This window comes from Ixodes scapularis, unplaced genomic scaffold (assembly GCF_016920785.2).
Source record: "Ixodes scapularis isolate PalLabHiFi unplaced genomic scaffold, ASM1692078v2 PGA_scaffold4__175_contigs__length_147842914, whole genome shotgun sequence".
In the NCBI taxonomy this organism is placed as follows: Eukaryota; Metazoa; Arthropoda; class Arachnida; order Ixodida; family Ixodidae; genus Ixodes; species Ixodes scapularis.
Window position 1 is genome coordinate 83,001,072 of NW_024609879.1, and position 18,810 is coordinate 83,019,881.

Genomic DNA, 18,810 nt, shown 5'->3' on the forward strand with positions numbered 1-18,810 from the left:
AAAACCATCTAAGTGAATCATATGGCGAGTTTTTTTTTTTCTATTCTCTACAAAGTATTTAGAGCTCCCAAAAGCGTCTGATTGACCAAAGCCAATAAATATAAAAACAAGACACTTGTTCACTTTACATATTTTATTTAGCCTATTATTCAACGCGAAGATACAAAACTACTGACATCTTTTGAGCAAAATACTGCAAACAAACAGAGTAATTAAACAATTAACATTTTATTGAAACAATGACCACTTAACTGGACAAAAAGGTTTCATATCTTTTAACAGCGACAGGCATGTTTTTCCCTTCAAGAGAACAAAAAAAAGTGAGCGATACATTTCATCGTGTGTGAGATGTCTGCTGGGTGGTAAAGGGCAAACAATGTACTAACAGCTTCAATTTCTCTGGTGATGCCGGTCACGGCTTCCAGGCCATCAACGAAAACACAAAATTCATTCTCCTTGACTTGGATGATCGGTGTCAACACACTTACGTTCTGCAACAGTCAAAAAAGATAACACTATCACATGCATGTCAATATTTATACTTTATACGTGAATAGATAATTTGGGCCCCCTGTAACTGAATTTTATATATATATATATATATATATATATATATATATATATATATATATATATATATATATATATATATATATATATATATATATATATATATACATATATATATATATATATATAGTAAGGTTAACAGATATGTTAAACAAAAACGTGAAAGTTACACTTATGCCACTCGAAGAGGTCGGTTATACTGCCAGGGGGGCATTATGTGGGTGGCTCATCTTTGCGATAAGTCAACTAATTGATTCAATTCGTTAATCAACTTTTTAATTGGTGAAAATGGACATATGGTTTTAATTATAAACTTGCTGAGCGTCATCGAAACCACTGGATCAGTAATTTTCAGAATGACTTCGAGCGCGTGAGAAGCGTAGTAGTGCAATAAAGTTACCGGTCGAGAAGCAGGTACAAGGCTAGCGGTTGCGGAACATGGATGATTAGATTAGGGAGTCTTCGTATATCGTTTTGGCCGTCCCGCAACGCTCTCTGTAACCCACTACGATATCCGGAACTCTACAGTCAAGGCCATCGGAGCGCAGGCGCAGTAGCGGTTTCTTCGTTGTGGAGGGGTAGCGGAGGGGGAAACGCGGTCTACGAAAACTCCCTATTATCATCGCGTTCTGCAACCGCTAGCCTTGCACCTGCTTCACGAGTGGTAACTTTAGTGCACTATAACGCTTCTCACGCGCTCAAAGTCTTTCTGAAAATTACTGATTCAGTGGTTTTTGATGACGCTGAGCAAGTTTCCTAATTGGAACCATATGTCGATTTTCATTAATTAACAAGTTAATTGACGAATTTTAATTAATTATTTGACTGATCGATTAGCCCCTTTTAGTATGTCCCCCTCGCCATATAACTCACCTGCACAAACAGCATAACTGTTACTTTCATGACTTTTCTTTTAAACAAATCTCGTCAACTTAAAAAAAAAAAAGAACTACATTGCATGCACCAAGTATATAACTCTACTGTTCGGTCAAGATATCTGTTGTTTATATTCGCTATATCTTCAAAATTATGGGATAAGTTGATTATGTTTAAATACGGTCAAGAAAATGTATTAAAAATAATTAAGCATACATATATAAAAATATATTAGAGACCACTTTACTTACGTTGTTGGACGTGAAGAGCAGGTGTCTCTTTCATGGAACACCAATGGCAGGTTCAGGAGGGCGACCCTTCCTGGATTGTCTGCAAACACATAACCTGAAGATATAGTTTATACATTTCGACATTTGAAATGACTCAACCTGGATGAGCATAGTACAAGGCGTGCAGTCATTTAAGTCCTACTGGTTGATAAATCGTACTGTACCGGCTATATTTCTCATCTATAGCGGAGACATGACTTGCAAAAGCAGATGGGAAGACCAATATCCGCTGTATAGACAACCACAACACCACAATACACTTGCCTTTTTTTGCATCTCACCACTACTCTACAGCTTATCTGATGGCACAAGTTTCCAATAATACCAATTCTAAACCAACATATGATCGCAATTAGCCACGCCACACTTTTCTTGAGGCCGCGCTCTAACATTGGGCAATTTTAATGTAGAGTTGTTACATTTTTTTAATGCAGCTTGTAAAAATTTACAAAGCTGTCGTTTTGCACGCATGTTTATAATATCGGTGGGTAGGTTCAACAAAATCCAATGGTCATAGCAAAATTACCTAAGTGGAAAATTAAAACCTTAAAGATGGCTCCTTACTCGCAAGAATTCTCTTTTATAAATTTACTGTTCGTTCTTCATGCGGTCAAGGTTACCGGCTGATACTGCAGCGAGCGCTTTTTTGCCATTTTATTTTTATATTTTATAATTTTTTAACTAAGTAATTAATTTTTATAAATCTATAGTGAGTAATCTCAGTAAGAGTTGTATACAGCAAATTGTAAGGAGGATATTTTAATCGCGTTTTTTTATTACTAGCAAGATGTAATTCATTAATTACCAAATTTTTTGCTAAAATGATTGGCTGCGACTATTGAACTTAGTGTAAATTTACTGGCGAAAAATAAAATATAATTCTTGAGTTACTGCTGACTCTTTTTTTTCTAAATTTGTAATAAAGGAAAAAATAAAGGCGAAATCGTTTTAGACATCCGTCACAAAAGTCTTATGCGTAGCATACGGACTTTCCCTCCAAGCAGGCTCGATATCCGGCGTATCCGGATATCAGACATTCGGCGTGACCCCTAACGCTGTCAGGTCGCGTGACAATTGTTACCAAGTTATCCTCGCCGATAAGATTTTCTACGTTAAAATTAAGCGTAAAAACTTCGCATTGAAGATGGCTGCGTTATTAATTATTCGTATTTAACATTTTATTTTAAGCAACTGAGAAAATGGCCACGAGCAGTCGTCTTCCAAGCACTGCAGGTTTCTAATATTTGTGGCAATGTGCGACACAACGCGATAGTGATAGAAAAATATGGTGAACAAAAATAAAACCGGCAATAATGTCTCGCCGCGAAATAAAAAAAAAATGTGTGCGTGTTTTTTTTATGATTATGAAATACGGATTAACGTTTTTCGCCTCCTATTGTCACAGTTTTTCGCCTTATATTGTCACATTCACTAGTGAATTCTCTGAGACCTTTTATGGTAAGAGTAAAAATTTAAATATAAAAGTTGAAAACAATTTTTTTTTAAATTTTAAATTTGGAGTCGCCAGATTTCATAGCATTGAGAATATGAGGGCGAAGAAAACTCTTGCGAGTGGTAAGCAATTCTTAAAAAGCTCGTATTTACTGCTCGTATATTTTGACATGACGATCCGGTCTCGTCATCTTACCCACCAATATTACAAACAAGCTTGCAAATTGACTTCTCGCTGAATATCTTAATTAACTTGAAAATAAACGTGAAAAAAGCTTCCGAGATGGCCGCTGTGATCCAGTGCTGCGGTTTCTTTACCGTGACTCAATGTTTTAGTAGTAGAACCAATGCAAAAATAGTCGCATCTTCTGGCTTCAACAATCCACCTCTTTAGAAATCATGGTTCCAGAGTTTCTGATATAAAAACAGATGTTCGCGCTCCTTGGATTCACGAGCGACCATGGCATGTTTTCAAGCGAGAGTTAGCGAGAGCGCTCGTGGTGTGCACGCACGTTCTCTGCCCAAAAATCTCGAACCGGTGAGTTCCTAAAAAAGGTGGCGCGAGCAGCCAAAGCACCGCGAAGGGCAACGAGCAGGTGCTGGAGTCCAGGCGTCCTAAAGCAACGCCTTAGGCTTCATGCACTCTCTATGACGCGCCATCTCCCTCTCTCACCGATTAACAAAAATGTAAGTTTCAGTGACCGGTACCATAATACTGATAATATTACTTAGAATATACTTTCCATACGCACATATACAGGAAAAATATTTACCTTGAAAGGCAGAACGCGCAGATCCCAATCGGTTTTCTGGTCGACCATGCGCAGACATCATCCGTCGTCCACTTGTCCATGTCCAGAGTCATTTTCCGAGTGAACGAAATGGCGCGCTGCGTATCTTCGCTATCTTAGCGCCGCGTAGTGGTGAGGACCCCATAGCGGCCCATGCATGCCACAAAATGTCACGGAAAAAGAAGAAAAAAAAAAGCAACACGTACAGCAATTAAACAGGAACCAACGCAGACGAGAAACCCATCTGGAGCTAACACAAAGCAGGCAGACCGGGAGGAACCAAAAACCCGACAAGCCCCCCACCCGACGCCGACGTTTCCTTTCTGCGTCCCGAAATGCGAAAAACGTAGGTGCCTTTGAAGTAAGGTCGCCCACCCTTTAATCTCTCCTCAAGGTTACTTCCCTTATTACCCCCCCCCCCCCCTCTTTGACTTCGGCATGTGCCGCACCGGCTCAAAAACATGTTTCTCTTTCCCTTCACCTCTATCCTCTCTCCACCCCCACCCTCCCTTCCTTCCCTATCATCCTCTCAACCCTTCCAACTCTGTGCGGTGACTGTAGGTCTGGTGACGGATGTCAAAATAAATGTACGCTGCCAGGAATTCTAGGAGAGCCCAGAGCCATACGGGTCAGCGCCACCTCCAGGTCGATCTCGACAACTTTTCTTGGCATTTCCGGGGACAGCAGAAGGACCCGCGCTCAAAACGGTAGAGGGAACGCGTGCCTGCAACTTTCACTGCACTGCCCCCGCGCTCCCGTGCCGAAATGACCTTGCTTGAAAGCACGCTTTCTCTCTCGCCTATTCCCACAAAGCACCCTCTCAAGTCGTCCCGAAGCCACATTTCTTACTTTTTTCGAAAAGCGTTCTTTTGAAGGCAGAATCTCGAAGGGACACGCCTCCTTTTGCGCAAAGAACCCTTTTCAGTCGATTTGGCACGCTTATTTTTGAGAGTGTAGACCACTCGGCCACCGATCCTTTTTTTTTTCTTTATTGCATGAAAAAATACAACAGAGCCAGAGTGCCTATTTAACTTCCAATTTGGGCACTGTTCACTCATACTTCAAAACTCTTTGATGTCTCGAAGGCTAGTAAACAATAGGTGCGTCTGACAGGGTGTTTATACACGCTTTTGACACGAGTTACAAGGTCGATAAAATGCAAGCGTACAGTCTTTGGGTGGACGTTTTCGTTTCTAACATCAAGACGAGATTTCCGCACGCTGTACATAGACAGAAGAATTACAAGGTCATAATGAAAGTTATCCCCAGGTAAAACAGGTAAGTAACAAATCGTATAACTTGTAATGTCAATATCTTTCTTTAGCGTGCGCTGCAAAACATCCCAAAAGAACACTGCATCCCAGCAGTGGATAAAAGCGTGCTCTACTGTTTCAGGTTTTTTACACAGGGTACAGTTGTCTGACCATGGTACGAATAGTCATTTGTCTTGTAACCACACTTTGGTAGGCAATACGGAGCAATGCAGTTTAAAAAGAAAAGGTTTTAGCCGTAGGGCGAATGCACATTTTCTTTACCGGACGCAGTACATCTTGGCCGGCGTTATTGTCAACAGTATTCGATACATTGGCGCTGAAAAGACAACACCTATAAGGTCATAATGTTAACGTCTTTCCTGTTATAGTCATTAGATAATCTCTTGAAAACCTTACAAACAAAAAATTAAAGGCGTCGACTACTTCTTTCAGGTACCCTATCAAGACATATGTTGGGCTTCCGGGGAAAGATACAATGAAATCTGGAAGTGATGATGCCTTTCTGTTCTGTATGACTTCTCGATGAAAAAGGTGTTCTTGGTCTCTAAGGAAAAAAAAATCGCGAAACCAATTGGCATATAAATACATGAGAAAGGCCAAGTCCACCATCGGACACACGACGAAACAAGTTGTCGCGACGCATAGGTTCCCAAGAGGATTTCCAAACAAAAACGGCAAACACTCTGTGCAACTTTTAAATATTAGACCGTGCACAGTGAAGGACCTGCAGGACATACCAGAGCTTGGCCGCCAGAAATACTTTGCAAACTGTCAATCGTGCAAAGATTGACAAATTCCTGTGAGACCAACTCTTTGCTCGCCTTTCTATGGCAGTCGCAACTTCGGACCAATAGTGTCTCAAGGGAATTCTTAGGTAATCGCATGGAGTGCAGCTCCACTGAATCCCTTCGTATCGATCTGGTGTCGTAGCCCAAGCTCCATGCCAGAAACCTCTGGACTTTTCGATATTTAGTGTGGCTCCAGTGGCTTCACAAAAGCGGCGAGTGAGCTCTATAGCCTGGGTCACGCTTTTCTGGTCCTTACAGAAGTAGGCCACATCATCTGCGTAAGCCTGGACTTTAATTTCTGTTTTGCACAGAATGTAGCCTTAGACTTGCTCACTTCTCTTTATCCTTTGGCACAAGGGTTCAAGGTATAGCGTAAAAAGCAAGGGGGAGAAAGGACAGCCTTGCTGAGCCGAAGAACGAACTGGAATGTTCGTTGTGACGTTATTGTTTATGACTAAACTCGTAAAAAAGGTACTGTAAGATATTTTAATACCTTGAAATATCATATTTCCAACGCTTACATATGAAAGAATTGTAAAACTCACGCTATGACAAACACGCTCAAACGCTTTCGCGAGATCAATCTGCAGTATTGCAACTTGATTACTGCTGTCGGCTACACATTCCAATACAATCATCGCAATGTGAACATTTGTTTGGAGGGCTCTACCACTAATCCCACAAGCCTGGTGATTCCGAACTAGATGCCACGTTGTAATCTATTTGTTAACATTTTTGCGAATATTTTGTAATCTACATTGCATAACGTAATTGGTCTATAGCCCGTTACATGTAAAAGTTTCTGTTTGTCATCATTCTTTGGAATGAGAATGGTCTGTGTACGCAGAAATGAAGGTGGACGAGAATTAGTTCCATAAGCCTCTTGAAAAATCGTTAGTATGATGAGACATAAGATATTTTTACCCAATTTATAAATTTCTGGTGTAATGCCATCCGGACCTGGTGTTTTTTTTTATTTGGAAGGGCATCTACAGCCTTTTCTATTTCAGCTATGCTGAAAGGTTCCTCCAACTCTTTTGTGGCCTGTAGAGATACCAGTTCTTTTAGATATTCGTTATCTTTCGATGTCTCAGTATTGCCAAATAGCTCCTTGTAATGTTCACAAAACACATTCGCTATAATCTCCTTATCTTGGATAAGCACGCTATTTTGTTCTATTTCATAAATTTCTTTCGACATCGCGTACCTTAACTTCTCTTCTATTGCCCTTTTTGTTGGCTGTTCTCCCAAAAAATATTTTTCAGCACGCGTGCTCACAACCGCGCCTTGGTAACAATCGTGATAAAATTGATCTAACTCAGCTTTTATGCAAATCATATATTCTAAACCTACCCAAGGTATTTGCATTTAAGTTCAACCAAGACGCGTAAATTTTGCTGCAGCGTCTTTTCTCCCTCAGACTTCTGAAATCTAATAATAGTACTTCTCTCAATTGCCAGCTGTTTGAGTTCTTGCTCGAAACGCTCCCATTTAGCAAATATATGCTCAGTTGTGTGTCCTATCTGCTGTAGCAGGTCGGTCGTACTAATCAGAAAGATTTCCTCTTTTAGTAGTTGGGTATTAAGCCTTCATAACTTCCAGTTTGTATTTTTATTTCTACACTTATAACCAACAGTTACTGATACCATGCAGTGATCTGTAAAAAATACTGGGTCTACCGCGTAACCATGTAAATTTTCAATCAGTTCTGTGGAGCAGTAAATTCTACCTAGCTTTGCAGGAGATGAATTTTGAAAATGTGTATATGGAAGCTGTTGTCCGCCTAGTTCAAATGAAGCAGCATCGAAAAGATTGCTCTCGTCAACTAAATCCAGCAGCAGCCTTGCGCTTTTGTCAATTCGCGCTTTAGTTGGAGCTCTGTCAGCTTCATGGCAAACACAGTTGAAATCTCCAAGAAAAACTAACATCCTGTCACAGCTTAAATAAGGTCGGAGATGGTGAAAAAACGTTACTCTGTTAGTAACCTCATTGGACGCATAAACACATATGACTCTCCACCTTATGTATCAAAAACTCGAAAATCGCACATAATGAAGCAGACACGAAGGTCTGTTGTGACAATTAATTCAGGCAAGTGAAAAGATTTTCTAATGTACAAGGAACAGCCACCAGAAAGACCAACAGGATGGCTCAGCATACTTTGTAGTCTTGCAGAATATATTGTAAGGCACTTTCTACGTGCTCATCTGTCGAAAGCTTTGTTTCCAGTACAGCCAGAAAATCGACTTCTTTATCTTCAATTAGGCGTTATAAATGATACTGTTTTTTTTCTAGAATTAAAATCCCTTACATTTAAAGTCACAAAACGAGGGCCATCAGCTAAGGGAGGGTGGGTAGGAGTGGGAGGAGGTGAAAAAAGGGAGGGGGAGGGTTTTGCTTAAACTAGATTGTCTAGCGTGAAAGGGCGGATTTTCGCTTACTCGCGACGGTGCCAGGTGGCACCTCTTTTTTTTGTTTACAATCATTAGCGTCCTTACTGCTGACTTTTGTGTCCATTTTGGTTGGGGGCTCCTCCTTGCGGTTCGATGACGTGTGGTCGTCTGTTGCATCTGCTGTCTGCCTAGGTACTTTCAACGTTTCCTGGGTCTCTTCCGGCTTGGTCTCCTCGCAAGCTGTTACAATCGCTTCGTGGTCGCGCTGGCTTGGCTCTCAAAAAGTTATTTGTCGGCTGCGGCCTTGGTGTCATTAGAACTCGGAAGCACGGGGTATCTACGCCTCTCTTGTGAGGCAAGGACCTCACCGCTAGCGTCTACCACTTCGGTGATGTCAATCAATAGTTCCGATTGGCGTCTGGTTCAATGAGAGGACCTCGTAGCACTGTTGCGTAGCTAGAGTAGCACTCATCACTTTCATGACCAACTCTGTTGCAACGTGCACACTTTGGAGTGCGACACTGTCTGCGGATGTGGCCGACCTCCGTTTTGCATCGTAGACGCAAGGGTGGCCGTCCGGTCATGACCGCAAGACACTGGGAACCGGCGACTTTGAGCAGATCAGGCACGTTTTACGTTGTCGCTGTGTCATGTAGAGTCCGACAGACTTCTCTGTTCATTGTTTTCGTGTTCTCCATCCCTGGAACTCGACACTTTTCTCGCGTCACGATCCGCACAGTCCCACAGGGCGCGAATGCCTCAGCGATCTTTTGATATTCTAAATACAGCGGCAGCAAGAGAAGCTTGATCTTCACATCTTTAGAATTCGGATCTATTAAGAGACATTTCTTTCCTTTCAGGTTCAGTTCTTTCACCGCTTTCAACCTTTCCGCGGCTGCTGGGCTTGCGAGCGTTGCCATCCAAAAATGGCTCAGCTGAAACTGCTTTAGGGACAGCACTTCACTCAAATCTATTACATCCTTCAGTCCATCGCGAAGGTCTATCGCACGGTAGGGTCGGCCTGTAAGGTCAGCATGGAGAAATACGGAGTTGAGGCATAAAGCTCCCTGTGGGAAACGAGGAAGGAGAATCCTGTACTCATCTTGGCTTGTCGCTTGCGCCCGGGTATCCCCTGGGCCTACGGGTACTGTCGTTAAGTTGTCCGGATGCATCCTTTGAATGACGTTATTAACGGTTTGACCTGAAGTAGAAGAGTTTGCTCGGCCTGAGGCCGATTGTTGATTTTCACTGGAGAACATGAAAATACGTCCGTTCGGAGATGGCGTCTTTTTTCTCCTCCTCTCGGCCACCAATCCCCCCAAGACACAGCAGTCATGTCGGCTTGTGGAGAAAATAGAATCACACTCTATCGTCTTTCATGTACACTCGGTCTGGCCGTGGCACGCACTCAATGCCACGAAAGCGTCACGAGTTGACGACACCATCTACAGTAACGCACGAGGAAAACACAAAACTAAATTAAAAGTTGAAACATGCCTTTTGAGCGAGGTTGGTGATGACGTCATCTTTCATGAGAGACAGAATTGATACGTCATCTTTTTTGCTTTGTTTTTTTACATATTTCCAAAGCTCTTTTGCGTTTTCTTTGATTTCGACGGGATTGAAGGTTCCTTCAAATTATTTACAGCAGAGGAACTATATACAAAAGCTATATAAATAAAAAGACGTCCGAGATCTCCGAACACCGGTATGCTGACTCCGTCTCGAGCATTTCCCCGTTTCATGTCTCCTCTTTCTCGTCTTCTGCTGGAACCGGTTAGTTCACCCGCAACATTTTAAACTGAAAATACCTCGGCTCGGGTCACGTGACCCGAGCCGAGGTCACGTGACCCCCCAAGACCACGTGACCCCCCGAGGTCACGTGACCCCCCGGTCAGGTGTCCAACGAGGTCAAGTGACCCCCTGAGGTCACAGACATCCCAGGTCACGTGACCCCCCCTCCCCCGAGGTCACGTGACCCCCCCCCCCCCCCCCCGAGGTCACGTGACCCCCCTCCCCCCGAGCTCAGGTGACACCCCCCGGAGGAGACTGAAGAATGAGTGGAGGAGCACAAGAACCGGCGTATTCGCGACTCCAGCGACCTATAGGGTTCGCCACCGCCAAACAAACATGGCGGCTGGGTCCAGGTCGCGTCGGCTCGGCCGGGCCGCCTGGACGGGTGGCGCATTCAATTTAACAGATTCTCTCTTGTTTAATGCCCAATTTATAGGTATTTGAACTGATACGGTTAAGTGTAGCCGGTGCACATAAACTCGCGCAGCATAGTTTTGTTTTCCCGGTGTTTTTTTGTTCTTTTCATGTCAAACTTTCGTTTCGGAGATTTTGTTAAAAACCGAAACTATGGGCTCCGGAGAGGCGGTAAGAAACTCTAATCAGTTTTGATCATCTGACGAAAGCTGCGATGACTACAAAATTATTCCACCAAGAGTAATTTTCAGCTAACTCGCATGCCTCGATCATGCGACTTATCTGTCCACGAAATCGAGCTTTTGTGCGTATCCACATTTAGGAAACAGCTCCAGTCGTCTTCTCGTTCAACAACACAGGCTGCAGGAAAATTACGAAAATTAAGCAAGCGCTTCTTGAGCCAAGGAGCATGTTAACCCACTGGCGCCCCACCAAGCAGCTGATACTCGCATTTCAATTCAGGTTTTAGTAGCAATCGAGAAGTCATTTTGACGAGCGGGTTATGTGTTATATATTACGTACTATATCCCACTAAAGCGATAATAGTATATTCTTCGGGTTGAAATATGAGCTTAGTTTACTCACTACTAGGTGAACTGCTGAATAAAAGTATATTTGACAGACAGAGACGCGAGGCGCGTCTCTGAAGCACGATGGCCCCTCGAGTGGAGGCGAGCTTCTTTCCTCCACTCCAGTGAGTCGAGGTGGAGTATCGAGTCGAGGCCCGGTTACGTATACGGCCTACTTAAACTTAGCGAAATGGTTCTAGCAGGTAGCTAGCTAGAACCACGGTGTATATGCTGCAAGTTTTCTCTCTCGCTGTTTCTTTTTTTTATCTATTAAGAGGAATGTTTTTGAAGTATTACTGAAAGTAAAGGAGTGCCGGCTGGTAAATTCTAAAAAGAGGGGAAGACGGGACGAAATAAAGAAAAAACAACCTGCTAAGCTGTTTGTCATTTCGTCGTCCTGTTTTCATTGTAGGGTTTGCTGCCCTGATATTGTCGTCGAGTCCTTGAGACTCAAAAATTAGGGGAACTTTAGTCAAGGCGCCTGCATTGTCCGAGGCGAGGCCAGCGTTCTTTGAGGTCAGGATTTCGCGTCTTCTGTGAAGTCGGGAGCTGAGCCATTCGCACCTGCGAGCCTGAAGAAAGGCTTCGGCTACATGGCAGAGTTTGGCGGGAGCTCTTCGGAGAGCCAGGGCCGGACTTGCGTTTTTCACGCAGTCCACGTACAGTGTCGTCACCTTCCTTTTGCTTTAGAATGTTGTGGGTCCGGCACCTCGCCGTAGTGGGTTGTCAAACAGGAAGAGAAGCACATATAATTTTTATTGCCTTGACCAAACAACGAAACACACACACACGCACACTAACTAAAAACTGAAAGGGGAAAGTGGGAAAAGAGAGAAAAGTCGAAATTTTTTTTTTTTTTGGGGGGGGGGGTGTTGACCCTGGAACACCCCCTGGCTACGCCGCTGGAAACCACTGTGAGTGCTGTGGTCATGGGGCCTTTATTGATATTTATTCGGCTGAAGGCTTGCTTGACGTTTCCATTTCCTTGAAAGGGTCACAACGCCTAATACACTTGCCTCTGAAGCACATCTGCCGAAAGAAAAGGATATTAAACTGGGGTACACTATTGTGAGCGTAGTAATTATCGATGTCTCGTTAGTTGTTTTCGATTGTTGATGAGGTTGTTCGGTGGTGAAAGTGAATCAGGCGAAAACTGAAACTGAATTAAGTTTTCTCATTGCTACAAGCATATTTCTATTATAGTTTAGGTTTGTCGTTTTCGCGCCTTGCTTACTTCAGCGAGTGAAGATTAGTCAAAATGTCACTTTTAAATGAAAGTTTCAAAAAATATCGTAGTTTTGTTCCCGATTTGGAATACTTTGAGTCGTATTTTGGATTTCAAAGGATATAATTTGCGTTTTAAAGTCCAGTAAAAATAAGTTAACCCATAAGAAACTCACTTAAACTACTCTGGGGTGGTAAGAGTAGAATCAATCGTTAAAATATGGGATCACTCGTTCAAATATGCCAAAAAAATTTGTACATCATCAGAAATGTTATTCCAACTTTGAGCAACCAAGGTATGTTTCTAAATATTGACTGATATTTGGTTTTTAGTAAGTGCAATAAGTGGCTAATGATCAGTTTTAAATTATAACAAAATTGAAATGTACGTAACCTAGCGGAACTTTGGACCCTGCCACTTTGTCTTAATAAATATTTTCTGCAATCATTCAAATGCGCACTCCATACAACGCTGAATGACCTAGAATCAATAACCGTCCGCATCGCGACAATTTGTACCATCATTCTGGTGAATAATTTTGGTGCACTGGTGGTTCGTTTTGGTGCACTTCCATGCACGCACACAAAAATAAAAATAAAATAAAGCGTCAGAAATTAAACGAGAAGTAACGAATAAAATATTTGGTATAGCTTTTTGTTTACTTTGTCAGTATAGCCCATTTTTGGTGAAGATAAACTCTTACCTTCCGCTAAGTAAGTCATGAAACATTTTCCCCTTAATTTGTACCATTTAAAGAGCCGGCCCCATGAAGTTTGTGTCCGTGACATGTAATCTCAATGACGTTGCGGTATTAACTTGACTTTATGACGTCCCGTGAGCAATGACGTCACGTGCCTTCATCATCGACATTATGAAGCCATATGCTGCTCTGGCGTTATGTGAGATACATGCACGTAAGCCCGCGACGTCATGTAAGACCGTGACGTCACGAAAGACTGTTACGCTGCGTGACTATCTCTTTAGACTTAGTCATTGATCTTCATAATCTATAGGAAATGCGCATCATTCATCTACAAGGAATAAAGGTTTTCGAAAACACAGCAGAAAATTGGGTTCAGGTACCACACTATGAATCCCCCCAACGTGATGACAAAATTTCTTAAATGGAAAAGGGCCAACGTGATACCGAGAAAAGACGCACGTGAGGTAAAGGATCCTGGAACGTGATTTTCGCAGCGGAACCTAAAAACTAAAAGAGGACTGTTCTTACTTGTTGTCCTTAATGAGTCACTGACAGCTTAAGAAACGCAGCGCGTGTCCCGTCCATATTAGGGAGTTGTAGGTCGTTTTTCTCCTCCGCTACGGTATCCGTAAAGAAAACGCCATAGCTGCGCATGCGCGCCGCTAGCCTAGTCTGCATAGTTCAAGGTCTTGTGGCGGATTACGCAGCGCTATCCGGGTGCTTAGCGGGCTGCGGAAACGGTTTACTAAAACTATCTATTATCATCGTTCCGCAACAGAAGGCAGCATTAGGCGATATCGGCGGGCAAGAAACTTGAAAATAGGAAGCCACATCCTGTGTATCTTTGGATGTAAGGGACAATAGACCTCTACAAAGCAAAATTATGTCTAGTGTGACATCAACTTTTACGTATTTTTAGCAAAATCGAGAACGTTTTATTGATATGTAACGTAAGCAATTCGCGATCAATTAAACCGCCATCTATCGTGGCTTAATTGTCCGAATGAGATCACATTGACTAAGGACACTAAACAAAAAAAAGCATAGTAATGGGGGTATTGGGCTGTCGCGTTTCATAGATGACACGAAAACTTTGAAAACCGGTCATTGGCCTCAAGTTATATAAAAAGCAGATTGCAGCGTGGTCCGCACTTACCATTTCCTCCCCGCAGGACATTCCATCTAAAGCGGTTTCTGTAAAACACTTGAACTTCTGTCGAGAGCAGCATTTCAAGGGGCAGCGTGTGCTCATATTTATGTCCTGGTAATGGAAATATCAAAATTGAATTTCTCTATTTTATGTACAGAATTCAGATATACAAATAAATGATGCCTAACCATAAAAAAGACTCTAAGATACATGCTTTTAGCACAAGCGGATGGTGCCTTTACAAGCAGTGACTTGGTGAGATACACCGTGTCATTTTTGCTTTAAACAACGGTACTGAAAAAAAATAAACTCGGTGTACTTGTATGATATACAAACTTCCGCAAGTTTTGAAAAAAATTTCTTGGCCTCCAGTTATATAAAACTAATGTTGATTGCGACGTAAATTGTACCCACCCGTGCGCCTTTGCAGGTGTTTTCCCGTAACTTTTTGTTTTAATAACACTTAACCCTTCCACCAGGACAGCATTCGAATATGCAATTCTTCATTCGATCCTGTTTGGAACGAAAACGAATGTTTCAAATTAAAGCACGCAATACGCCAGTTGAATATTTCTCCATTTCATACTGAGTTTCCAGGATTAATACATAAATGTACGTAATACTATCATTAGAAATTAGAAAGGTAAGATGTTGCAGATAGTTTTCGTTCTACACAAAAAAGCATAATTTTGGCCATAACCTGAATTATTCATATTAATTGTAAACTCTTATTTCATACTTGAGAGCAGACTTGTCACGTTACTAAAAAAAGCAAGGAATTCCATTTAAAATAACACTAGGGTAAACTGTGACTAATCACAGTTATAATTACCCTTCCATAAAAGTAAGTGACCGTTACAAAACTAATCCGTAACTTTTGCGGCGTTACTTTCTACCCCACTATCCTCGGGAAGGCACAAAACAGAAGTGTGATGTAAGCGCTTATTGTTGCCACCAGTCAAAGTTCTGTGACCGCAAGCAACAGTTGGCTCTCGAAAGCCTCGTCAGATATCTTGCCTCGTTCCTAAGTGAAAATGTAATCCGCGGCGCTGAAAAGTTTTTGAATTGAGGCACTCACGAATGCCTGACACACTGAATAGTGTGCTTCTTGAGAAAAATGAAACAGCTCTCGGCCCTGGTGAAACCGCAAAGCTGGGTTGTTACAGCCGGAGTTTGACGCTGTTAGAATCGCAAAGCTATAAAAATTGTAATACAGATAATTAAACCTTGAATAAAACCAATATTTGTGAACAAACTATATAAACATATCTTAGCCGACAAATATCGCCCACCATGGTGCAGGAAAATAACAAGACACGGTAATTACACCTAGCAATTAAACTATAGATTACATTTTTATATTAATTTTTCATTAGCTCTAAACACATGGCGTGCCTTGGTGGAGACATTGGTGAATAAGAAAATGGAGCTTTTTGGATACATGACAAGCATAAATCACATCGTCAACATTTGTCAACACTCACGTTTTATAATGTATGCAGATGATTCTAGTATTTTTATTTCTGCGACGAATATCGATGAACTGATTATTAAAGGTAATGTTATCTTAGAAAAGTTTCTCTTATGGTCAGAAAAAAATGGCCTCGAAATAAATACTACCAAAACAAAAGCGATTGTTTTTAGATCTGTAAATAAACATATTGATGCTAGTTATGCTCTTAAGATTGGAAACAAGGAAATTGAAATAGTAAGTCATCATAAAACGCTAGGCATCATTTTTTAAGAGTTTATGCAATGGGATCATCATATAGAATTTCTAACTCTCAAACTGGCAAAGGTAGCTGGCATCATCGGCCACTGTCGCTCTCTTTTGCCCACAAAAGTTAAGATTCAAATTTATCATGCTCTGTTCGGCTCACAAATCAACTACTGCCATTTAGTTTGGGGCACAACGACCAAAAGTAACCTCAAAAAACTAATAACTCTTCAGAAAAAAATTATTCGTTTCATTGCTAATGTTCCGTACGAGACACATGCTGAACCATTATATTTGAGCTACAATACCATAAACGTTTCTTGTATTTATGACTATCGTTTGCTATTTTCTTACGCCTTTTCAACTTTGGAGTTTATTGCTTTTTTGTCACAGCTAGCACACCTGACTGAGCGGGAATCAGTCTTCGATGTTCGTCGTAGAGAATTCTGGAAGGTTCCCCATTTCCGTACAAATTATGCACTGCAGTCTCTTGCTCATAATCTACCTACATTGCTTAACAACATTGTAATGAACCGCATCGATATTCATTGTATAACTAAGAAAACATTGCGTACTTTTTTGTGTTGTTAAATTAAGAAAGAAAATGTTCTCTAATGTCGGTGATTTTAAAATTTTATTGGAACATTTTAAATTGTTTGATATGAATATTGTAAGAAATATTTAGGATTGTTTAAATATGATTGTGTTCCCTGTACACGCAAGGGCACCGGACCCAGTCAAGCTAGCTTCTGTTAGCTTTTTGTCCAGTGTCCTCGGCATAATGTTGCTGAAATAAAGTTCAAAGTTCAAAGTTCAAATGCGTCATGGGATTCCTCAGGAAACAAAAATATAATGTCGATTAAAACATAAATGCAGACGCAAGTATGTCGTGCCTACCGTTTCTTGGTGCTGTAGGGAAACAGATATGACACGGGTCGGCCGTGCAATCGTGTTTTCACCGAAATGTCAGGTGTGGCGACAGAAGCGACTCCCGAAGCGGCAGCAGTATTTTTAATTTTGTGAAATACGAGTAATATAAGGGTATTACCTCACACTTGCACTTCATATGCACGATACGTGCATATGTGCGTGTTTTCATACGAGCGTGCTTGCCCATATGGAAGGTGTAAGCAAGCACTTTCATTTTAAAGCCTATCACGCAGGAGCTAGTGAGAGCGATTCACACACCGCGGTACCACAATCGCTAAAAACGTTCGTATAAACGTGCCCTGAGTTCGTAAAAAAAAAATTTTAAAAGAACATAACACTTGTTGCACAAAAGGATCACTGGGTTATAGGCAACTTGAAGCTTTTAAAATATGAGTGTAAAAGCAGCACAAAACCAAATAAACATTTGTAGCTCCCAGACATGATAAGCGTTATCATACCTTTTGAGCACCATGCAAGTTTATGTCACATCTTTTTCAGTCGATTTCTGTGTTCAACTTCATTCAGCGGAAAACGAAGCGTCTTCTTTTGTTTGCGACATTATACAAACTGTCGCAGTAACTACAACCGATAAGCGCTTTTTTATTGTCTCGAGCTTTTTAGAAGGCGTGCGGTCGGCCACTGTTTTGTGTCCTCTCCCGTCTCGGAAAGCAAAGACTGAAGGGACTAAACGAAACGGAGTCCAAAAATCCGCTACACCAGCTGGTGTGCACATTGACAGTTTTCTTCTTTTTTTTTTGGGGGGGGGGGGGGGGGTGGGGGGTGGAGGACACACTTTGACGTCGGCTGTTCGCATAACATTGATTGCAGCCAGAGTTCGGTTTCTTGTTTTTGTGTACTAGCCCCTTTGCCGCGGGCGAGCAAGCTGGCGAGCTACGATTGTAAAAAACCAACACAAAAAACAAGAAAAAAAATTTTAATCGAGGTTTCATTTGACGTGGAGAAAGCTTTTCAGCATCTAAAGAGCGTCAGGCATTGCGCATTGTGAGTGCAGGTGACGGTGTTGGTTGATTGGTTGATTGGGTTTTAGTGGCGCAAAAGCATCTAAGGCTATAATGCGCCAAGTACATAAACTATTGCTGGGAGAGGGTTAAGGAGAAGAAAGAGCTTTAGTAGCAGATGATAGGATAAAACAATGGACATGACCTATGTATAAGTGTAAAAGGAATGGACATGAGTTCAAAACAGTAAAATCACAGTCGGTGTAAAAAGCCGATTGCTTTGAGAAAGTTAAAAACACAAGAGTGTGGTATGAGGGGTTCATCGCCAAGTAAAATCATCAGATGTAGGGGAGTATGCTCTTTGTAAAGCTGTGAAAAGTGGTTACGGCGTTCTAGGCCATACGCATTGCATTCAATTAAAATATGAAGTATGGTCAAAGGACAATGGCAATGTTCGCACTGTGGGGCATCTTCACCCCGCAAAAGATGCCCATGTGTGAGCCGTGTATGGCCAATCCTTAGACGGCAGAGTACCACCTCGTAGAATCGTTCACGGTGCCGAGCACTCTCCCATTCCTTTAAGAGTTGCTTCACCATATGCAACTTATTGTTTATCTCAGTATCCCACTCATGTTGCCATCTCTGCAGTATGCAATGTCTAACCACCTTGTGATAATCCTTGTGGGGAATTTCTTTAAGGTGCACAATTTGTGTGGCCGCAGAGTGCGCAGCTTGATCTGCCTCCTCATTACCCGGGATGCCAACATGACTTGGCACCCAGCAGAACACAATATCACATTTGTTTTTGATCGCACAGATTATTCTACTCTGCAGGTGTGAAACCAACGGGTTTGTGGGGATATTCAGGGAAACAAGGGCTTTCAATGCGCTTAAAGAGTCTGAGTATACTACGGA

At 41.9% G+C, this 18,810-nt stretch overlaps 1 pseudogene; it reads right to left on the reverse strand.

Moving 5' to 3' along the window:
* Positions 1-12,159: 12,159 nt before the first annotated feature.
* The window catches only part of LOC115313290, a 152,698-nt pseudogene continuing 146,047 nt past the window's right edge, over positions 12,160-18,810 (reverse strand).